Here is a 23294-nt window from a genome sequence, read left to right on the forward strand (position 1 = left end):
GTTTAGCTGAAGTTTAAAGAATTTGCAAGGGCTGACTCATCTCGCCAATGTCTTATTTCAGCAGTATGCAAAACTGCTTTATTGTTCATTTCATGCATTGGGTACACATGGTGACTAACAATATTAGCACAAAATTCCTAATCAAATGGGTCTGTTTGCTAATCAAAAAAGAATGAAACTCTGCTAATCAATTTGTGAAAACTAATTTATGCCTTGTATTCACATCAGACACCTACAGTCAAAATAAATTCTTTATTTTACACATTGCCTGTGCTCCTCTGGTAGAAGCGGTGTCCCTTCAAATGAGTGCCCAAAACATGCAGAGGGGAGTGCAGGCATGTTCTTGAGGGGCAGAGGGCAGACAATCAACCTAAACACGGGCCACTGCAAAGGCGTCGCCAGCCCGCCTCACTATGAACATGACCCCTACAGCTGAAAAGTCCTCACTTTTAGCCGCACATTCCCCATGAACACGTGACAACTAACTTGGCTTCATTGGCTTAACCCACTGGCTTCATTTTGTACCCACTTAACCATGCGGTGCAGAACAGTTGTCTTTGTTGAATACCTTTTGGCACCTGGCCAATGCAGAGCTTGGCACTTTCAATTGGATCACTTACAGGGCAGAACGCTTCACTGCATCGTCCTTATGGCATATCGATGGCTGGCGATGGCTCCTGGAGCGTCTTTCCATTGGTGCTATTCTCGGTTTAAGGGAGCCCTGCGAGAGGCGGTTTATGCGCACTTTCATGAGCAGTATATTGTGCATCTGTCAACCAAGACGAATAGTAGACTATTCACTGAGTATATTCCTATTTGGGATTGTCTCCTGAAGTACATCGGACAATTGTTTGGTAATTCCCTGGTATGGGATTACCTCAAATTAAAAAACAACTCTGTTAAAACTCTGGAGGTGACGGGTGCGTTGGTGAACATTCCTAGACCCTATCGTCTGTGTCGGCTGTGTGGCTCCGGCTCACTTGAGACTGTGAAGCACTTGTTGACTCTTTGTGAGTCATTGAATGCCCAATAGGGCATGACTCTACTTGATGCTGGTTTAAGTTACCTGTATTCAGATGAGGTACTATGGGAGCTAATTATGGGGGAAGCATGAACCATGTATTATATTTTTTACTTTATTTTGGAAAAAGATTGTTTGTTTGTTGGGAACTCTTACTCATTCTGCTGGACATTTCTAGTGATTTCTCATTTTGCTTGGTGCTATTGGATGATGTTCTTTTTTGTATGTTGTTCTCTGTTTCTGTGTGTTAAAAAGCTGTTATTTACACTGCTACGTAACACAGGTAAAATAAAGAAATAAACATTAGACTGCAGTAGCAGTTGCAGCATTTGCTAGTTAGATGACTAGGATACAGTTGGTACTTTGGATTCCTTGAGCGAGTCACACTTCATATCTGCTACCCTCAACCAGTTCACAGATTTTTCCAACGTCCTTGGCGGTAGCGTAAAATGCTGTGCAGTGATTGGTTCATGTTGCAGGACATGGCAGTATACCAGGCCTCAAACAAAGGACATTATAACAAGTTGTGTTCCAGACATTAGCTCAGCCCCTTCATGGAGAAGGACATATTTTTGCGAGAACACAATAGTGTTGAGCTGTAGCCAGGAGGATTTGATCAGGTTGTGGGTCAAAGGTATGGCACTAGTGGAGGAGTGGAGTGAAATGTGAGGCGGACAACTTTGTTTAGGTTTTTCATAATATGCCATTTTATTAACTCAACATGTGGTTTGATAAATGCCTCAAAATCTCTTCCCTGACAAGGATTTCCCTCCCTATCAAAATAAACTGAAGGAAAAACTCTAACAAAAGGAATCTGTCCCTCACACTCATACAACAACGTAACAAGGTAATATATGAAATATTGCAATTAAAATAAACAGAAATAACAGCTATGTTCAAAACCTGATAACTGTTTCTCCTTGTAACCTGGATGAATTCCCCTTCCCCAGATTTCAACCAAATATTCAATCAACAGTTCAAAATATGAAGATACATCTTGCAATAATATTCTAGTAAAGTTCTTCTTGCTCCAACAAGTCTCTCAATTGGACTTGACCTACAGTTCAAAATGTTCAACACGTCTTTATCCCTCCACTTGTGGTAGGTAAAGAGTTCCACACAACTTCTTCTTGAAAACCAATACATTTCCACAGTCTGTATCAACAAAAGGGCTCTTGTCAGGATGATTCCACAACAGTTCACCAAATACTTGCGCCAGCAATAATGATTTGTCAGGATGATTCCACAACAGTTCACAATATACTTAGTGGTCTTGGCACGTCTTCTTCACAGTCTTTACCACAGCACCGTACTTCAATAATGTCTACCTGGTCCACTTCCCTGCCAGGTCTATTACTACAAAGTATCTTTCCCTGGTATACTCACCTGCCAGGACTCAGTGAAACTGCTAAATACTGCAAGTACTTCTGTAGTAATGTTTTACTTCAAACACCATAGCAAAGTCTCTTGACTTTCCACAACATCAGTTTTGACTACTTCTTCTGAGAAGATGTGAAACACATTGGTGCTGTTGGTTCCACACTTTTGATTGCCTCATGCAATGCAGGATATGCTCCTCTCCTCCTGAACACTTTCTTTCAGGAGGGCAGCTTTCCAGCCACTCTTATCTCCCCCTCTTAATTTACCCAAATGCTGATAATGTCTGCTTCTCACATTTGCTCTTCCTTGGTTTAGACAAAGCGTGTTTAGGTCAGTTAACATGATGGTTTCTTTAACACTGTGGCAACAAGGTTTATACACAACCTTTCTCTTAATGGCCTTCTCTTGGCTTTGGCAATGTTGGTTCTTATGGACCTGTTTTAATATTACCCTCTCTTGACATTGGCAATTATTCTGACCTTGAAAGTACAATGATAACTTTCTTGCCTGTTCCAAAGGGTCTTATTATTCTGCCACCTTAGCTTCCTAGTACTAGTTTGATATTAAAAGTGATTATACTTCTCCCTCTTAACTTGCTTTCAATCGGGTCAGTATTCAAAAGGCTTAAACCAGGTCAGCGGGCAATCACGGAGCGTTCCGGGGTCACATAACACTAGTGAACTCAACAGGTACGGCAAATGCCTTTGCTCGGTCCACTGCCTCTTAGTCTTCTGCTTCCTCTGCTTCGCTCAATCAGGTAAACTACTTTCTGCGGCTCATGCCGGTCACAAAAGGAGCATTCCTCACTCCCAGGACACTCTGATGCTCGTCTGCCACCAGAGTTCCACTTGAAATGGGGAAAACTTTGCAACTTAACGCTCCCTGCTACGCAACCTCTGCATTCACAGTCGTCAAGGAGAAAGCTTGTAAACACACTGCTTCCCACTGCGCAACCTCTGTATCAAAGTCTTTCAAAGAAGAGACCGTCTCAGAGCCGGCATCCGCTTGACAAACACCAGTGGCTCTGGCGTCTCTGCTCTCCTTCACCTACTTCTGCAACTGCAATGTGGAGTGCCTGCAATCGCTCCACCTCCCACTACTGCTCTCCATGGCCTGCACCCGAGGTGGCTTTTTATACCTCCCAGTCTCCCTCGGGTGTGGGCCATAAGCACTATTAGGCTGCAACTTGCAGTCCAGTGCCTCGGCGTCCCTCTTCTTCGTCCCAGTACTTTGGGCATTGTGGGACTTAAAGACCCCTTCTTTCAAATTACTCCTTTCAATGGGAAATTAATTTCTTAACTGAACAACTTCATCTCTATACTTCATTATATCTTCTAAAGGAGGATTATAAGGATTTAATGAGTGGTTCTGATTTAAATTAGAATTTTCAGCATCTAAGATGTTAATGTTCTGATTTTCATATTTCACAATCCCCTGTAAATCAAAAGAGCCTTTATCATCATAAATGTGGGTGACTTTGTTGGGGGTTAACTCACAATAAATGATAGATTATGTCAGCTTTCACCACCGTCAGCATAATTAGCTTTGTAACGAAAACCTCCCCCTGACAGCAAGCAATTACATATTTTGGCATCATTGACATTTCTACTTCTGAGGAAGACAAATACGCTGTCCCTCCCAATGAAGTACTCCTGCCCCCCTTGGGCCCTTGTCCTCCCAGGTGCTCCTCTCGCATGGTACCATCCCCAGGGTCAGGATCAGGTAGAGGCTGCCTCCCCATGGCCACCTTTGCAGAGACTTTAGGAAGGGTCTTTGTGAGGACTCCACAGGATTAATCGCAGTGGTCACTCAATTGGAACTAGAGCTGACAGGGTAAATGGAGCTCATTAATTCCAGAAATTAGTCTTTTTTTAATGAGGACAACTGTTCTCATTGGAGGTAGGGAAGGATGTGTTCCAGAGAGGCACCATGTTTCCAAAGAAGAGTCTCAGTAAGAGCTGCCACTTGTACAGCCACAAAGGTGGGAACCATCAGGGGGTGCCACACTTTATGGGTGCATGGGAATATGATGAGGTATCAATTTTTTGTTGCCACACTGTCTACACCTCACAGGCATTTGGTCAATTCCGAAGGGTGAACACACCATGAGACATTCGAAGGCGGTCTTACCAATGAGGAGAGGGCTTCACTGCAACAAATGTACGAAAAGCAACCAGCCAATGGCAGTGGAGAATTCTTGCTGGCTAAGACATTGGGGCAGTGATACAGGGGTGGTACTTATTTGGTCACGGGGGTGGGTTTTGGCCAATTAGGCCAACTAATGTATGGGCTTCTTCAGGGTACTAATGTCATTAGCCAATGGGGTTGTAGGGATTTACACGGCTAAAATTGCATGTAATAAACCTTGTTTTTCTTGCAAGTTGTGCACTCTTTATTGCACCTTGGATTGTTTTTGCTTGTTTGGGTTTTGGGTTTGCCTTACAATGGTCAACCCAACAACTTTAGTCCGTCACTCCTTCTTAATTCAGCACTTTCTCCACCATTCCATTCATGTTATTCTGTCCTGTCCTCAACACTGGTTTATGCTTCTACCTTCGCCTGCAACATCTGGTCTTCAAGTCACATTCTCTCATCCCATTGTCAAGGGCCCATGTCCTCCGCTCTGTTATCAATGGTAAATTCTGTAAGCGTTTTTGTGCCAGAAAGGCATTGCTTTCTCTGTGACTTTTATAAATGAAGATATTATGCAGGTCACAATGCGCTCCCTATCTACTAAACACCCTCACATCAAAGGTTTAAATAAGGAAAGGTCTAGCAATCATTGTTATGAGTGCTATGTGTGACCCTCCCGAGTGTATTGCCCTTTTAAGGAGACGTGTTATGTGTGACCCTTCCCAGTGCATTGCCCTTTTAAGATGAGCCATAACTGCGTCATGGGCCAACCTAATAAAAGGAGCACCTGCATGCACGTGCTTCCGAACGGCTGCAGACTCCAACAATGGATCTGCTGACACTGTCTCTCATTTCGGACCTGCAGGCCCACACTGTGTTACGACAGTCCTGCAGCGCTGGCCTGCAGGCCCACACTGTGTGATCACGGTCCTGCAAGTCCCTGCTGGTCTAGCCCCCCTAGATCAGTCTGGTGCCCTGGGTCCATCCCAGGCACCCTCCATCTAGGATGCTCCTGGCACCCAGGCCTTGTCCCATGGCCTAACCGGGTCCTGTCCTGCAATCACCAAGTCTGGGTGATCCCGACAAACCCACAAAGGTAGTGCCACCCCTAGCTCCTGTGAGGCCGGCTGTGTGCCCACCGCAGGCCCCACAATAATCATGATATCGGGGTACAGAAGCAAATCTCTGCTAGATGTCCATTCAGATGAAGCTATCGAATGGGAAAGCATTTGCTGCTTTTAAGAAGCATCAGTCTTGTTGTATTTGCTGGAAACAAAACACACCCTTGTGGCATCCAAGGGAAAATGTGACATTAGCCTTTGAACACACAGAAAACATGTGTACAAAACCCCTACTTTCAGCTCACATGCCTGGCAAGTCATCACTGCCCCATGCTAGACATTGAAACAAACTTTCTGATCTGGCTGAAATACCCACTTGTCAAAAGCCCAGGTATGCACCCGTTGACTCTATGATTCTTCTGTTACTTTATTTTTCTGTGTCAAGAGATTTCAGTGCCCATTAATACCACACTCCACTTTACTGACCAAACCATTAATGAGGTTTACACACAATTCTTACTATAAAGCTTAATTAACTCATTAGAAACCCATTCTAACCTGCTTACTTGGTTAAATGATGTGCAACTTAAGGAAAAACACATGAACATTTTGTTTTTGCACCCTTCAATATTTAAAAATATAGTTCATAAATGGGTAATTAAATGTGTATTTTAACTAACAGTTTTATATCACTTATTTTTAAAGTGGCCATTTTCAGAAAACATATTTCACATGCAGAATAAAACTGTGTTCAGCATATGTTTGCTACTTCTCACATTAATGGCAATGTCCTACCATATGAGAGTCAGACTTAACTCATTTTCAATTCTCCACCTCCCTCATTTCCACTTCCCACCACCTCCAAAGCATAAGCTACTGCAATGGTGAACGCTGGTTACCAGGTTAGATTCTGGTGACTATGGTGGATGCTGGTTACTATAGTGGTTGCTGGTTGCTATGCTGAATGCAAGTTACCATGGTACATTATGGTTGCCCTAGCGAATGCTGGAATCCATTACAGTAGAAACGTAGTACAAAATATATCAATCTAGGAAAGTAGCATCAAGTGGAATATCAGCCCTTTCACTGATTGAATTGTTTAGCAAATTATAGAAACAGATGTAAGCAATTAATGACATGCAGGGAGAAGGTTTAAAAGTCCATAGAAGAAACTCTGAGGAACAAATACAAAATGCAGGTGCCACAAGATGTGCGTTTTTAGTACAAGGTGTCTGAACTCTGCGATATTCAATAAGGCATGTTATAAACTTGATTACATGGAGAATTGATTGCATAGTGTCAAGGACATTTGTATGATCAGTGGGGGTTTCTAGTACGTGCCAATAGGTTTGGAGACTTCAGCAAATGCATGGGCAGAAAGGCTGGGAGCAGCTAAACAGACTGTACAAGCAGAACACGCGTTGCCCCTATTCATGTGGTAGACATTTTGGAGACCATGAGCCCTGCTGAGCACAGAGAGCCATCAGATGCCAGACTCTGCTTTATATGGAGGCACCTTGGAATTATAACTAATGCCTATCTTTAAAAGGAATTGTAGAGGAAACGCAATGGAATCTGGGAAACATGTAACAAGTAAACATTTGTAAAGAAAAAGTCTTCTGTAGACCGTGTTTACTTACGACTCTATCAGCGCGCTCATCCGGTGGCGGGGCAGCGTGCGATCCTTCCTAGAAGAAAACAGAAACGTAAGAAACGTTTTCTAGACTCCAATGATTGAGACAGAAGGATCTTTTCATCACTATCTCCTTACAGTTCATAAACACTTTTTCATTCAGTGTAGCTCCCTCATGACAATAAGGGTATGTTTAACTTAGGACCTGTCTGAAAAGTGGAGTGTTGCAGTGCCATCCTGAGTGCATTAACTGAGCTCGCTTCCATAGATGCCACGAAAATGCTGCAGGTCTGCAGCCAGCTGTGAGAAGTGATCTAAAGTGCAAAGCATGTCTGGAACGTGCTTCAACCTATTGCTTATTCTATGTAAGGGCCTGGTAGGTGCTCTGCAATTCCATCAAGATAGAGTGATATTAAAGCGATTAAGATGAACACCACCGGGTTTCAACACTTCAAGTCATTAATTTAAGAACAGCACAACTCAGGGGTGTATAACAAATGTAAGTACACCTTCTTAAATATATAAATAAATATTGAAAATGCAAGAAATGTGGATGATAAAGGGAGTAGTGATGGATATTGCAATGGCTGTCTAAGGTCTTTAAAGCCCACTTTACTAATATATCTCGATGACAATAATTTCATCTGCTCTTGCAATATCAGAAGGTTTGGACATTTGTCTGCTAATGATGGCTTGTTAGCAAATATAAATTTGTTTAGTTTGGTGGCACTCCAGGAAACTTGGATGACTGATAAATATGTGAGATTAACGGAAGAAGTACATCACAGGTCTCAGCTCAGAATGGGCCCATTGGTACTCTAAGGGTGGACTCTTAGTCTCTGTGGTGCACCCATGGCAAATTATTGAACCTTGTAGGCTTTCCGCGATCGTCCAAATGGTTAGGATTAGATGTGACATCTCGAGAATCACAGAGATGGCTATCATTAATGTATTTGACCCACCGAAGGCAGTGACAAATAAGAATAACATAGCAGTGGTAAAATGAACATTGGGCACTCCGCACAATTCCTTACCGGATTGGGTGGTTAAGGACTTCAATGCTAAGATTGGAACAGAATTAGAGGCGTTCCCTGATCCAAGAGAGTCTGCTTCGTATGATGCCACAGCTTTCAACATTCAGGGAAAAGCCTGGGGAGAGATGCTATACACACATAAACTTGGAATGTTGAATGGACATTGCACAGGAGATGCCCATAAGTCATACACTTGCATAAGCGGAAAGAGTGCATCCACCCTTGATTATGTTTTTGTCAATCAGGTGGCATTGGGTCTTAGCTAGAATATGGCCATATTAATAAGAGAGGAAAGCGATCACATGCCGATCAGCGTGATGTTAACCACCAGAGAAAATGGTGCACGCTATGATTTAAATGTCGACATCTTTCTGAACCATGGGGCAAACTGCGTGCAGTGGCATAAAACTAACTTAAATAAGGGCAAGCTGGTGGCTAAAAGGGTATTGCCATAGTATATAGAGAGATGGATGCGGAACCATGATTCCATTGGCCCACATCCAATACAAAACTTCTCAGCCCTAATCTTGAAGATTAAGGAGGTTACGATCAATAAAAGGAAGACCAAGAGTCCCAGTGAAAGGTGGAATAGAGGAGACCATGATCTGGGAAGATAGGATCTTAAGATACATATGACTAAAAGGAAACTTTGTCATGACATTGCCCTTGTATACTCTACAACCGTGACGGAAAGGACAGTCCCTGAGATAGCTAACCAAATAGAAATGTTAAAAACTGTTTACCGGGGCTGGTTGAGGGTGCATCACACAAGTTGTGAAAGAGAGGTGTGGATGCAGTTGGCCAGCCTTGCCAGAAATAATAACAACATGGGAATCTGGTTAATGCTTAGGGTTTCTAATCACGGACCCGGGGCTTGAACCTCTGTGTCGCTCCGTGTCGTCTTGCTTTCAAGGGGAGCACGTTGCCCCTGAGCTATCCTCCTGGGCTGCTTAGGGTCTGCTGACCCAAAAGACTGTGATGTTTAATTATTAGAGAACCTTGGATCTGTAAATCCTCAGTAGCAGTTATCACGAAGATCATTGTTAAGCTGAACACATCTCGGGCTGCTGGGCCAGATGGGACACGTAATGGTCTAATTAAATTTCCCCCGGGTATCTGGGACTAAGCTCTGCATGTCTTATTTGTAAATATTGGCAAATATTCGGAGGTCCCAAGCTCATGGAAGGAAAGTAATATTCTACCTGTCCACAAGAAAGGCAGCTGGAAAAACCAATGTAACTATCAAATTCTCGCAATATTGGATATTCCAGCCAATATATTTGCTAGAGTCTTGTTAAATGAGGTTAACCAATGGATTGCAGTTGCAAAAATACTGCCAGCTAACCAGATTGGCTTCAGATGTCAATAGAGTACCATACCTACACAGGCACCAATATGAGCGAGTACCATACCTATCTGGATCATATTGGTGCCTGCGTTGGAATATGCACAGGACAGACGTCAATTGCTGTGAATGAGGTCTATATCAATTTCATGGCAGCCTTTGATATGGTGATGAGGAACCGTTTATGGACTAAATTGGTGGTGTGGTACATACCCCAAGGCTTCTTAACGATGATCATGCAGCTGCATTGTGACACCAGTGTTAGAGTGCGCCTAAATGGGGCGTGCCGAGTTTCTCAGGTCTTCCCCACATCCAGGGGGGTTAAGCAGGGTTGTATTCTGGCCTCAACACTGTTTAATCTCTATCTGTCTGATTTGGTTGAGCACTTAAACCAATCTGCACTGAGTCCAGCGAAAGTAGGAATGTTAAAAATAGGATGACTCGGCTACGCTGATGATCTGCTATTACTGGACCACACACCATGTGGGCTACAAAGAATGCTCAATGCCCCGAGTGAATATGCAAGGCTTAATGGCCTTCCAATTAATATTGGTAAAACGAAGATTATGGCTTTTGAAGGTAAAAGAAAATCCAAGCCTAAATATATGTGGAAAATTGACCAAAAGCCTGTTGAGATATTTAGTAAATACAAATATCTGGGTGTGGTGGTGGATAAGTTGGATTGGGTAACACATTGGAAGGAGACCAAGGCTAACTGCATGAGAACTACACGTGTGATGAGCAAATTCATTGGTAGACATGGTGGTTGCTCACTTAAACCCATCCTACTTCTTTACTCCCCCAAATTGTTGCATGCATGTTGAGTGGAGTGGAAGTGTGGGGTTATAAATACCAAGTGGAGACCAACAAACTTGAAGGAAAAATCGTACGATTGCTGTTGAGAATGCTGCTGTCACTCCCTGTAGAATACATCCATCTGGAGTTTGATCTAATAAGTGCGTCTGTGGAGTCTTATAAGAAATTGACCATGTGTTACGTAAAGCTGTTGCTGTTAGATAATGGGACGATAATGGTTGATTATTTCTGTGCCCTCAGGAAGCTGGAAAGTTATGAAAAGTCTGGGATTTCCGGGAAGCTCTGGGTAAAGTATACATGTTGGTTGACAGGGTACGAAAGAAACCCTCAAAGATCTATCTTGTTAGACCAGAAGAAATGGGTAAAAGTTATGTTAATTTAAATGTTGCAGTATTGCTTGATTCAAACGCAGGTGCCACAATATATTTAATCCTTTCCCAGCAGTAACATAACAAGACAATGGGGGTCATTCCGACCCTGGCGGTAGGGGGTTAACGGCACCGGTAAGGATGCCGGTGCCGTTAACCCCCTACGACCCTATTCCGAGGTCCCTTAGCAGGTCCCACCAGGAACGGCTGGTCTGACCAGCCGTTCTTAGCGGGACCCGTTAAGGGACCTTGGAGCTTTTGCAGGCCCGTTATTAGCTCTTTCCCCATTCCCATTGAGCCCTATGGAGCTCAATGGGAATGGGGAATCGTTTTCTGAATGGGGACTTACCGGGACCTCCGAGGTTGGAATGACCCGGTGAGTCCCCATTCAGAGATACCGGACCCGGGTTCGGAGGCACCCATGGTGCTGCTAGCACCATGGCTGACTCCAAACTCGGAATGACCCCCAATATCTGTTGTTCAAATATAACATCAGAAGAGTGTTAGAAATAGAAGGTGCAAAAAGTGGTCTAGCACGGTCGGAATGTTTATGCAGACTATGTGGGGAAATGGTAATAGAATCCTCTGAGCACATTATGTTGACCTGTGTGAGTTTGAATGACCTGAGACAGAAACATATGAAATCATTTAAATATACAATCAATAATGAATATGTGTGCCCACTATGGAATATTTTAATGGATAATAATGATGTAAATTGTATATATCATTTGATTTGTTGTTATCAGAAGTATATTGTGATTTTTAGACAAGTTGACAGAGAATATTGTTTAACTGGACGGTCGCTTGATGATATGAGATAGATCCTGAATGTAAACTTGTTATATAAATGTGTCTGTGTTTGCTGTATATACAAAGTCATTTTGGCTATATGTATATTAATACATTGAAATATATTTACATGTTTCTGAAGGATTTTGCCCTATATAATAAATATATGAGTATCCCCCTAAATATCTCCACTGCGCCTTCTCCCTCAAACCATTCTACTGTCGCTTCTTCATCACGCTCTCTATCTAGTACAACTATTACTAAGCACATGCTTCCCTCCTCCAAATTCCCTGACTACCACACTACTTGCCCTCTACGCCAAACTCTCCTTTCTATCCATTCAAGAAGCCTTCACTAACTTTAACACTGCTCTCTGGGCTCCCTTTTCCTCTCACTACCCTCTTGCTACACTTACTCCTAAATCTTTGTATTTGGCACAGCTCGAGATACTCCTCATATCTTCATCTCTATCTCAACGCTCTTCAAAACTATCCCTCTACTCTTGACTCTGCCAAACGTAACTTTTATCTTTCTCTCATTTCGTGTCAATCCTCCAATCTAGTTTGCAAAGGTAGCGGGCGCCCCTCTCTCGATAGAACAAGGCTTGATAACCTGTTCAGTGGTTATTAACCACTTGAGAGTTCGCAGCCACTGCTTTTTCTCACTGTGCCTTTCACAGATGGGAAATATCCATTTGCATATCAGTCTTTGTCCTGCCCAGGGGCAGTCCAGCACCGACATGCAATGGCAATTCCAACCTGAACGAGAGAACCACCAGCAACCCCATACACGTGTTTCACCCTTCTTGGGGATCATCAGTGAGATGAAGCTGATGCCTCTCTAAGCACAGTGAGAGGGAGACCACGTCTGGTTGCCCCCAGGATACCTAGAGTTACAAATCCCAGGTTCCTTGAAATTTGGTTTGCAAAGGTAGCGGGCACCCCTCTCTCGATAGAACAAGGCTTGATAACCTGTTCAGTGGTTATTAACCACTTGAGAGCTCGCAGCCACTGCTTTTTCTCACTGTGCCTTTCACAGATGGGAAATATCCATTTGCATATCAGTCTTTGTCCTGCACAGGGGCAGTCCAGCACCAAAATACTGATGAGGCCCAACAAGGCTGAAACACGTGTATGGGGTTGCTTTTGGTACTCTTGTTCAGAGAGGAATTGCCATAGCATTTCGGTGCTGGACTGCCCATGTGGGCGGGGCAAAGACTGATATGCAAATGGGTATTTCCCATCTGTGAAAGGCACAGTGAGCAAAAAGCGTGTGCTGCAAACTCTCACCTCAGAACAGGTTATCATGCCTTGTTGTTTCTGGAGAGGAGCGCCAGCTACCTTTTTTGAAATATTTGAAAGGAACTTGGGGTTGGTCACCCTGAGTTACCTGGGGGCAACCAGACGTGGACTTCCTGCTCACTGTGCTCAGAGAGGCAAAGCTTCACCTCACTGATGAGGCTCAACAAGGCTGAAACACGTGTATGGGGTTGCTTTTGGTACTCTTGTTCAGAGAGGAATTGCCATAGCATTTCGGTGCTGGACTGCCCATGTGGGCGGGACAAAGACTGATATGCAAATGGTTATTTCCCATCTGTGAAAGGCACAGTGAGCAAAAAGCGTGTGCTGCAAACTCTCACCTCAGAGCAGGTTATCATGCCTTGTTGTTTCTGGAGAGGAGCGCCAGCTACCTTTTTTGAAATATTTGAAAGGAACTTGGGGTTGGTCACCCTGAGTTACCTGGGGGCAACCAGACGTGGACTCCCTGCTCACTATGCTCAGTGAGGCAAAGCTTCACCTCACTGATGAGGCCCAACAAGGCTGAAACACGTGTATGGGGTTGCTTTTGGTACTCTTGTTCAGAGAGGAATTGCCATAGCATTTCGGTGATGGACTGCCCATGTGGGCGGGACAAAGACTGATATGCAAATGGTTATTTCCCATCTGTGAAAGGCACAGTGAGCAAAAAGCGTGTGCTGCAAACTCTCACCTCAGAGCAGGTTATCATGCCTTGTTGTTTCTGGAGAGGAGCGCCAGCTACCTTTTTTGAAATATTTGAAAGGAACTTGGGGTTGGTCACCCTGAGTTACCTGGGGGCAACCAGACGTGGACTCCCTGCTCACTATGCTCAGTGAGGCAAAGCTTCACCTCACTGATGAGGCCCAACAAGGCTGAAACACGTGTATGGGGTTGCTTTTGGTACTCTTGTTCAGAGAGGAATTGCCATAGCATTTCGGTGCTGGACTGACCATGTGGGCGGGACAAAGACTGATATGCAAATGGATATTTCCCATCTGTGAAAGGCACAGTGAGCAAAAAGCGTGTGCTGCAAACTCTCACCTCAGAACAGGTTATCATGCCTTGTTGTTTCTGGAGAGGAGCGCGAGCTACCTTTGGACTCCCTGCTCACTGTGCTCAGAGAGGCTTCACCTCACTGATGAGGCCAACACGGCTGAAACACGTGTATGGGGTTGCTTTTGGTACTCTTGCTGGACTGCCCATGTGGGCGGGACAAAGACTGATATGCAAATGGATATTTCCCATCTGTGAAAGGCACAGTGAGCAAAAAGCGTGTGCTGCAAACTCTGACCTCAGAACAGGTTATCATGCCTTGTTGCTTATGGAGAGGAGCGCCAGCTACCTTTTTTGCAATCCTTCAATCTAGACGCCTCCAAAAATCTCTCAACTCAATTCTCTTATGTCCTAAACTCACCTCCATCTCCTCTACTCTTTCAACTAAAGATGTTGCTCTCTAGATTGTGTCTAAAATGTCGACCATTCACAATACTCTTGCTGATTACCTTCTATACCCTAATCCTGCTCATGTTTCTCTATCCCGCTACTATGTCTTCCTTTGCCCCCACCAACAGTGATGAGATTATTGCCCTACTTCTCAAGTATAACCTTTCCTGCACCCACACTCACCCAGTGTCCCTGCACATTGTAAAGCACATATCTGCCAGAATTGCTCCACATATCACTTCCCTCTTCTATGCCTCTCTTGACAATGCCACCTTTCCCTCATCCTACAAGACAGGTAATGTCATCCCTCTCTTTAAGAAACCTGCTCTAGATCCTAACCGTCCAGCCAACTTTCACCCTGCCTCTCTTTTGCCAAACAATTCCAAAATCCTAGCAGGGATGTTATTTCACCAAAATGCAAGGGGTAGTGGAAGTGATGCAACATGACCCTTGACCCCTGTTGACATCACAGGAGGTGATGTAATTTGCCCCCACCCCAAAGTGACATCACAGGAAGCGATGCTGCACGACCTTTCACCCCGTGGCAAAACAGGAAGTGGCATAACACAGCATTGTTCCTAAGTACAATACGAAAAATAGGGTTACGATATAACTACAATGTGATATACATTTCATACAAGAATGGATCACCATATGTATCATTAAAATCAGTGTTTATAGGCCCATATTACCAAATATTGTAAATGCAAGCAGATGTCGATGGCCAAATGATAATGATATGTCATTATATAGCACTTAAGCTTAAGCACTTTATATTGAACAGATATACATACAATATCACCCAACCTGTGCTGGCACTCTTTTATCGATCTCAGAAGAATGAAAGGCTGCGTTCAATTGTTTAAGAACAGACTAAATTGGTAATTAACCCCCTGAAGTGTGCCTGAAATAAAGCTTTACTGAATCTAGCAATTATTGTATAGCATTCCACACAGGGCCATCTTAAGCACTTTTGGGGCCCGGGGCACGGACACCTTTGGAGCCCCCCTCCCTGAACTCAAGATCGCATTCACAACACATAGGCTGATATGCTGCCTCACAGCAATCAAAATAGGCAAGGGTACCCTTTCAGTCCTCTTACCCTCTTCATGCTTGCTGTAATCCGAATGATAAACATGTAGCATTTCAAGGCCAACATTAGCAGTCCATTATGAGGGTACTTATGGTCTACCATAAGTACAGGTCACTTTTCATTAATAGCTGCCACGAGGAAGATATACCCGTCATAGTATGAATGCGGGACAGATCTTATGAAAAAGGTGCACATAATCCAGAATAGGCAGACAACTCAGATTAGCTGCCTCACAGAATGCAAAAGTGCTCAGGCATGGCTACAGGAGACAAATTGTATGCATGGAGGAAGCTACACATACCATATAGTAGATAGTGGATGGAGATTAGAAGCTACCAGGAAGCAACACTATAGCCAGTGAAACCATGAGAATGAAATCACTCTAAATGCCAACAATTTTGAAAGCTTCCGAGAATGGCAATTTTGATAGGTTAGGCAATACAAGATTGAACGGGATGCCTAGGATCACACATTGGTTAAGATATGAAGCTGGGATTTTCCCCCACTCTGCAATTTCTGCACTTCACCACTTTCTTTTCTAGCACTTACAATGAACTAAAATAATTACATTGTATAAAACTGAATTGCAAAGTAGACAAATTGCATAACCCAACATGACAATTTTGAAAAACAATATGATATAGAAGCGTATTATGAATGGTAATGATTATAGCTTCATTGTCTCCACCAACAAGGGAAGTAATTGATATGATCTTAAAATAATGATTCTGAGTTTCTCCTTTCTATTTTAAAACTTTAAATTCATCCAAAACACATGCCTGTGAAATTGTTATTCATAAATGACAGACACACATTTGAGTTGTACAAAAAAGCCAACCGTTTTTATGTCAAAGAAGCAGACCTTAAAATATGCTTGCCAGAAGCCTTCAATATCTGGTTGTCTCTCTTCTGTCTAGAAGCCCTTCCACACAAGTGGCCTACATAAAAGAATGTTGATCGGGGAATGGGCTACACAATGCCACCGGCATTTAAAAAGGCAATCCTTTTCACAGCAGACACCAAAGTAATGTCAGTGATATAAGATGATTTGTCCAGGATCACTGTAACGCTGCTGGCATAGCCAGGTTACAAGCATAAACATTTTGGTTCCACATTTTTGAATATGGATAGTTTATCACCTCTCAATCTAACACTTTATGTTCATCATTTGGGGTGGCTGCCTAGGTTTTACAAAACCCCATCGGAACAAACCAATTTCTAGACCTTCAACATATTGATGTTTGTTTGTTTTTACAACAACCACTATGTGGTGCCGGTACATTGCTAATAATAGCATCTGTTGTGTTACAAAACAAACTACATATACACAGATGTTATACGATTCAGACATAGGAAATGCTGAGTTGACCTTTCTGGGATTTGTTACTGTAATCTTGCATATGAACACAAGCCTCTGCAATGAGTGCTTAACACATTGAGCTATATTCTGAACTATTGAAGCACTCACATTGATCAATAAGCATTTGAACTTTGGGTATTGCACATGATCAATATAATCACAACAGAAAGGTGAGAATGGTACAAGAATTGTGTCTTAGTGAACACACAAACTATGACTATCACAGTGAACACAAAGCATTACATGATTAATGGATCAAAGCAGCATTTTCTTTTCAACAGAAAGGCAACAGGATTGGAGTCACAGCAGCAAGCCTTTAAATATCCTGAAATGTGCTATTTAAGTCGAATAAACAATGTGAACTGATTTATTTAGAGTAGGCAGCCTTGTGGGGCCCCCCTCGAAGGTGGGGGCCCGGGACAAGTGCCCCTTTTGCCCTCCCATAAAGACGTCTCTGATTCCACAAAGACAAAGGGCCTCATTCCGAGTATGGAGGCAGACAAGGTGCTATTAGCACCATGGCTGTCTCCAAACTCGGGTCCGGGTCCGTGGTGTCAGAATGGGGACTTACCGGGACATTCCGACCTATGCGGACCCGGTAAGTCCCCATTTCGGAAACCATTCCCATTGAGCACCCATAGGGCTCAATGGGAATGGGGAAGGAGCTAATAACGTTCCCAAAAATTGCAGCCTGTTATTAGCTCAAGGTCCCTTAACGGTCCCGCTAAGACAGGCTGGTAAAACCAGCCAGTCCTGGTGGGACCTCCTAAGGGACCTCGTAATAGGGCGGTAGGGGGTTAACGGCACCGGCATCCTTACAGTGCCATTAACCCCCTACCACCAGGGTCGGAATGACCCCCAAATTATTTGTTATTCCTATTCTTTCCTATTTACGGTCACCGCTCAAAGTGTTACACGTGTGGAACCCCCTGTTTTTTTAAAAGGCCTGAACAAGAAAGCCAGCCACTACAGAAACAATGAGCCATATTTAAAACATTTTTTTAAAAAAGATTGATTTAAAAGTGTTTTAGGGGTAGCAAGGAAGACCACAGGGGTAGCAAGGGAGACCTCAGGGGTCGCAATTTCTGCAATCCCCAAATTACATACCTGGTGAGTAGTATTCAATCAACTCACTGAGTTTGTTGATACTTACAACTTCCAGGACTCTCTTGAATCTGGCTTCCAACCTCTGCATTCTACCGACACAGCTCAATATCAGCAACTTCAGCTCTTCTGCTCGGTATGCAAACCTTTCACCTATTCTCATTCTTCTTAACCTCTATGCTGCCTTCAATTTCTATTACACGTGAACTCTTTTGGGCTCCACAATTTCAGTGTGGAGGCTGATCCTTATTTTGGTACCATTTAATGGGTGACCTCAGAGGACAAATTTCACTGGAGATTCCTCATAGCATATGGGGGCTTCTGTCCTTAGGCACAAATCACGGTCCTGAAGAAGATGATCAATGTTTTTCATCGAAACCGGTCGACCATTTTATAACTAAGGATATCCCAGAAACCAACCCGGGATACCCCGTGAACTAAACCATACAAACTCTCTACTATGGATGAAGTTCAGTGTTTTTAAATCTCTTCTATGAATATTCTATCGTTCTTAAAGAATCATCAAGTGATCTACAACTCGGGGACCACACACTTCTTATGAAGGTCAATAAAAGAAAAAATAGTTCCTCTCTGAAATGTGGCCCCAAGTTACTTTGAAACAACAAAATCATCTCTGAAACGGGCAGCAGTCCCATACACCCCATGCCTAAGGACAGAAGCCCCCATATGCTATGAGGAATCTCCTGAGAAATTTGTCCTCTAAGGTCACCCATTAAATGGTACCAAAATAAGGATCAGCCTCCACACTGAAATTGTGGAGCCCAAAAAGTGTTCATGTGTGTCAAAACATTGTTTCGAATAACACTTCGGGAAAAACTTTGAAGTTCATTCATCGCCTCCCTGAATGTGATCCAGTTCAATTTCTATTAACCATTCTGCATTCTGACCTTCCCTCTACTTAATCTTTCCTTGGCATGAGAGATAAGGCTCTAGCTTAGTTTTATTCATACCTTGCCCACACACACTTTCAGATGTCCCAGAACACCCATACCTCCCCACTCATCCCCCTTACTAATGGAGTTCCCCAGGGGTCTGTCCTTGGTCCACTTCTCTTCACTCTCTATACTTCAGCTCTTGTGCCCTGATATCCTCTTATGGATTCTCCAATCAATTTTTCCCTGACGACACTCAGATCTTCTCCTTTCACTCCTTATCCTCTCTGCCATCACATATTGGATGCCCTCTAGATTACTCATGCTGAACTCCACTAAGACTCAAGTTCTCTACTTCCCAGCCAAACAGGCTATGTCTTCCTCTCCTCCTCTTCTTCTCTTCTCTCCTTACTCTGCTTCTGTTCATAACCTTGGTGTGATCTTTGACCCATCGTACATCTACCCGCTCTTCATCACCAAATCTGCCACTGAAGTCTGGTTCAACCACCTCAGTATTAGAGAAATCTCATCCTTAGTCCTCTCTAGATCTGACAACTGTTCCAGTCTCCTCTATGGCCTTCCCAAATATGCTTTTTCACCTCCGGACAAACTTCGCAGTCCGCACACTGTTCAACCTTTCTCGCTTTACCTCTACCTCTTCTGCCAGTCGCCGGATTGGCTGGCTATATATGAAACAAAAGGCAAAGTATAAACTTCTCATCATCTTCACAACTATCCATGGACACCCCCACCCTACCTCATGTGCTCATCTCACTCCCTACTCTCCTCCTCGCTCGCAAAGATCATACTCATCTCACCTCCTTGCCATCACTCAAGCCTCAGAAACTCCATTTCATTTCTGCTCTCTCTCTCTATGCTCTCCCTCTCCATAATACCTCTCACTCTATCATCAAAAAATGTCTGAAAAACCTGTTTTCTAGCGCTATACACTACTGCAATATCCTGTTTACATCTCTCCCTACCCATCATGGTGTTGGGATGCAAGTCCAATGCCCCAAACCTGAGTGAAAGTACAGACTGAGGAGATTCCTATAGTATGGGGAATTGGTCCTTCCTAGCGTCAGCACCTTTGTCATCACGGATGACAGCCGGCGCCACATATAAGCTGCAATCAGCTCAGGCACATGAAGAGCAGCAACACACAGCATTTATCACACTTAGAGGGTTGGCCCATGTGGTGTTAGTGGACATTTTGTTACTGAGCATTATTCGGGGTAAGGTAGTGTCACATCTGCAGATAGGAAAAAACTGTAGGAAAAGCTTTCAGCGTTTGGACAGCTTTTTATTTTGTACATAAGGCTTTGTTTGAAGGTTATTTAGTATGTGTAGTAGGGAACATATAGGCATGTTTATTAGCTGGTGGTTGCAGCAGGCCAGTGGTCGTGTTAGGTAGAATTTTGCCATTATGAATTAGACTACAGTAGGAGTTTCAGCATTTTTTATTTAGATTTCTAGGCTGCAGTTGGTACTTTGTTTTCCTTGAGTGAGTCACACTTCATTTCTGCTCCCCCCAGCCAGTGCACAGACATTTCCAACGTCCTTGGAGATGGTGTGAAAATTTGCACAGTTATTGCTTCATGTTGCAGGACATGGAAGTTTACCAGGCCTCAAAGAAAGGACATTATAACAAGTTGTGTTCCAGACATTAGCTCAGCCCCTTAGTAGAGACGTACATATTTTGGTGAGAACACAAATAGTGTTGAGCTACAGCATGGAGGATTTGATCAGGTTGTCAGGATACTGCTCAGAGTGGAGGGGTGGCCACTCAATTGGAATTACAGCTGAAAATGTAAACAAAGCTCATCAATTGCAGAATTTAGTCTGCAAAGAGTGGTGTCCTTGTCGTGCTTTTTATGAGGACAACTGTTCTCATAGGAGCTAAGGAAGGATTTGTCACAGAAAGGCAACAGGTTTCTAAATGAGAGTCACTGTAAGAGCTGCCACTTGTACAGCCACAAAGGTGGGAAGCTTCAGGGGGTGCCACACTTCATGGTTACATGGGAATATGATGAAGTATCCATTTTTGTTGCCACACTGTTTACACCTCAAAGGGGATTGGTCAATTCAGAGGGGCGAGCACACCATGAGAAATTCAAAGGTGGTCTTGACAATGAGGAGAGGGATTCGCTGCAACAAATGTACCCAAATCAACTAGCCAATGGGAGTGGAATTCTTGCTGACTAAGAAATTGGGGGAGTGATAGAGGGATGGTACTTGTTGGTCATGGGGGTAGGTGTGGGCCAATAGGGCCAACTAATGTATGGGTTTCTTTAGGGGACTAATGTTATTAATCAATGGGGTCATGGGATTTACATATGTCTTGCAACTGTTTCAACTTCATGCATGTGGTTTTCCCTGTTATACAGCGCCATGAAATGTAGGCGTGTTAAATTAAGCTTGCTTTTTTACCGGCTGAAATTGCATGCAATAAACTTTGTTTTTCTTGCAATTTCTGCACTCTTTATTGCTCCTTGGATCGTTTTTGCTCTTTCGGGTTTTGGGTTTGCCGTACAATGGTCAACCCAACAGCACTTTTCCATCACCCCTTCATCCTTAACTCAGCACTTTCTCCACCATCCCATTCATCTGTTATTCTGTCCTGTCCTCATGCCTGGTTTATGTTTCCACCTTTCCTGCAACATCTGGTCCTCAAGTCACATTCTCTCACCCCATGGTCAGGGGCCCATGTCCTCTGCGCTGTTATCACTGGTAAATTCTGTAAGCATTTTTGTGCTTTATAATGCATTGCTTTCTCTGTGACTTTAATGAATAAATAAATGAGATATCAGGCAGGTCACATTACACCGGCGGAATAGCAAGTGGTAGGAAGTGATCTTGCGTGGTTTTTAACAAGTATTTTTACTATTGCTGTGCTGGGAGGAGGAGCCTGCCACCAGGAACCTGCTACGGAGAATGCTCCATTGCCAGTGTGGAGCGCTGCATGGGAGAGCAAGTGGGAGGAAGTGGTCTTGCTGTTAGGGACTGGAAGAGGTGTATTAATCCCTGGCTGACACTTCTGCTTCTGAATGCACCTCGCCCTCAGTTCTTTCCCAGCCTGCTACGAACCATTGCTCATTCGGTAAGTGAGACAAACTGCTAAAATGACTCAAATCTGCGGTGGGTGGGTGGAGTCAACCTTTGAGCCTCTCTTCATTTTTGGAGTTTGTGTTGTGACATATTGCTAAAACGCCGAAAGCAACGTGCCTCGGTAGTTGGCGCAGTGCGAGCTTCAAAGCATATTGCGGCTGCTAAACGCAGAGTCATGGAAGCCTGGCCCTGGACACCGCCTTCTGCCTCTCCTTGTGCAAATGAAGAATGTTCCGATGTTCCAGCTAACCCTGTTGGTGCTGTGCGAGAAGATGGGGGGCTAGCTACCGTGGAACTAAGCAGCGATGCTAACATTTGCTTGCAACGTCTATCTCGAACATACCCCCAGAAGACCTTTGACCTTGGAGATACCAGTAAGGGATGTTAGTCTGACACTGAAATTACAGATTTATTTATGCCCGGGACATGTTATCAAAAACAGTGTTGCCTTTGTCTCTGAATTCTGCTTGGACCTAGCTATCTTGGCACCAAAACTATAAAGTCAGCCGTAAAGGCACTGGTTATAAACTGCCCGAGCAAAACCGGAAGCCTTTTCTGGTGTCTGTTAGCACACCATTGCCGGTCATGCCGAAAACCCATTAATTTACTAGTCTGGTGGCAAATGCATTGGAAACTGCGGCCGCTTTGGTACCGATTTCTCTGGTTACATATACTATCACACACAAGGATAAGCACTGAAATCCTCACAATACGTTGGAGACCCATGAGGACATTCAATCTAATGGCCAAACTGTTGTGTTTGAATATTCCTGTCACAGCCTGACTCAGAACCTGGATATAACATTTATTGTCCAGCGGGAGAGACTGAAGAAGAGCTTGATAACACACTGCAAACTTCCAATTATAGTGGATCTTCTAGGGCAATGTTCAACAATTTGGAAAACGTACTCTCTAGGTTAGCAGATGATATGGACAACACGTTACATAGACAAGAACATTCTCTATAACACATTGTGCGTACATTGAATACACTTTACTAATATTAATAATGTACATACAAGTAGTCTGGCCAAAATCATGCTAAAACAGTGACATTAATGAAATCTGATCCAGTACAATGGATGGAAAGTAAGACACTAATGAGCCTTAGTCCTGCCAGAGTGGACATTAACACAGTGGCATGGTACAAATGTAAAAAAAGAAAAGTTGTTAAACAAGCGATTAGTATAATGACCTTTCGGCCAAAGGATTAGAGCTGCACTTCGAACATTCTGTCAGACTAGGTCAGATGTTTCTGGGCCGCCAAGTCCTGTAATGTTTCTCAGAATGGCAATACCAACACTGCCATTGCTTGCAAGGGTCATCTTCTTCCCTCCTTCTCTGCCTTTCCCCTGTTATCCCCAGACAAGGTTTCTAGACAAGTCTGATCTATGAATGTCTTGTCAAATCTG

The 23294-nt window shown here is 43.6% G+C and overlaps 1 long non-coding RNA gene across 1 annotated transcript in view; it reads right to left on the reverse strand.

Moving 5' to 3' along the window:
• Positions 1-7230: 7230 nt before the first annotated feature.
• The window catches only part of LOC138527322 (uncharacterized), a 76216-nt gene continuing 60152 nt past the window's right edge, over positions 7231-23294 (reverse strand). Inside the window, exon 3 of the long non-coding RNA XR_011283893.1 lies at positions 7231-7283. This is a non-coding gene — a long non-coding RNA (uncharacterized lncRNA). The remainder of the gene's footprint in view (positions 7284-23294) is intronic.

Source organism: Ambystoma mexicanum, chromosome 14, assembly GCF_040938575.1.
Source record: "Ambystoma mexicanum isolate Mex_15411 chromosome 14, UKY_AmexF1_1, whole genome shotgun sequence".
Classification (NCBI taxonomy): domain Eukaryota; kingdom Metazoa; phylum Chordata; class Amphibia; order Caudata; family Ambystomatidae; genus Ambystoma; species Ambystoma mexicanum.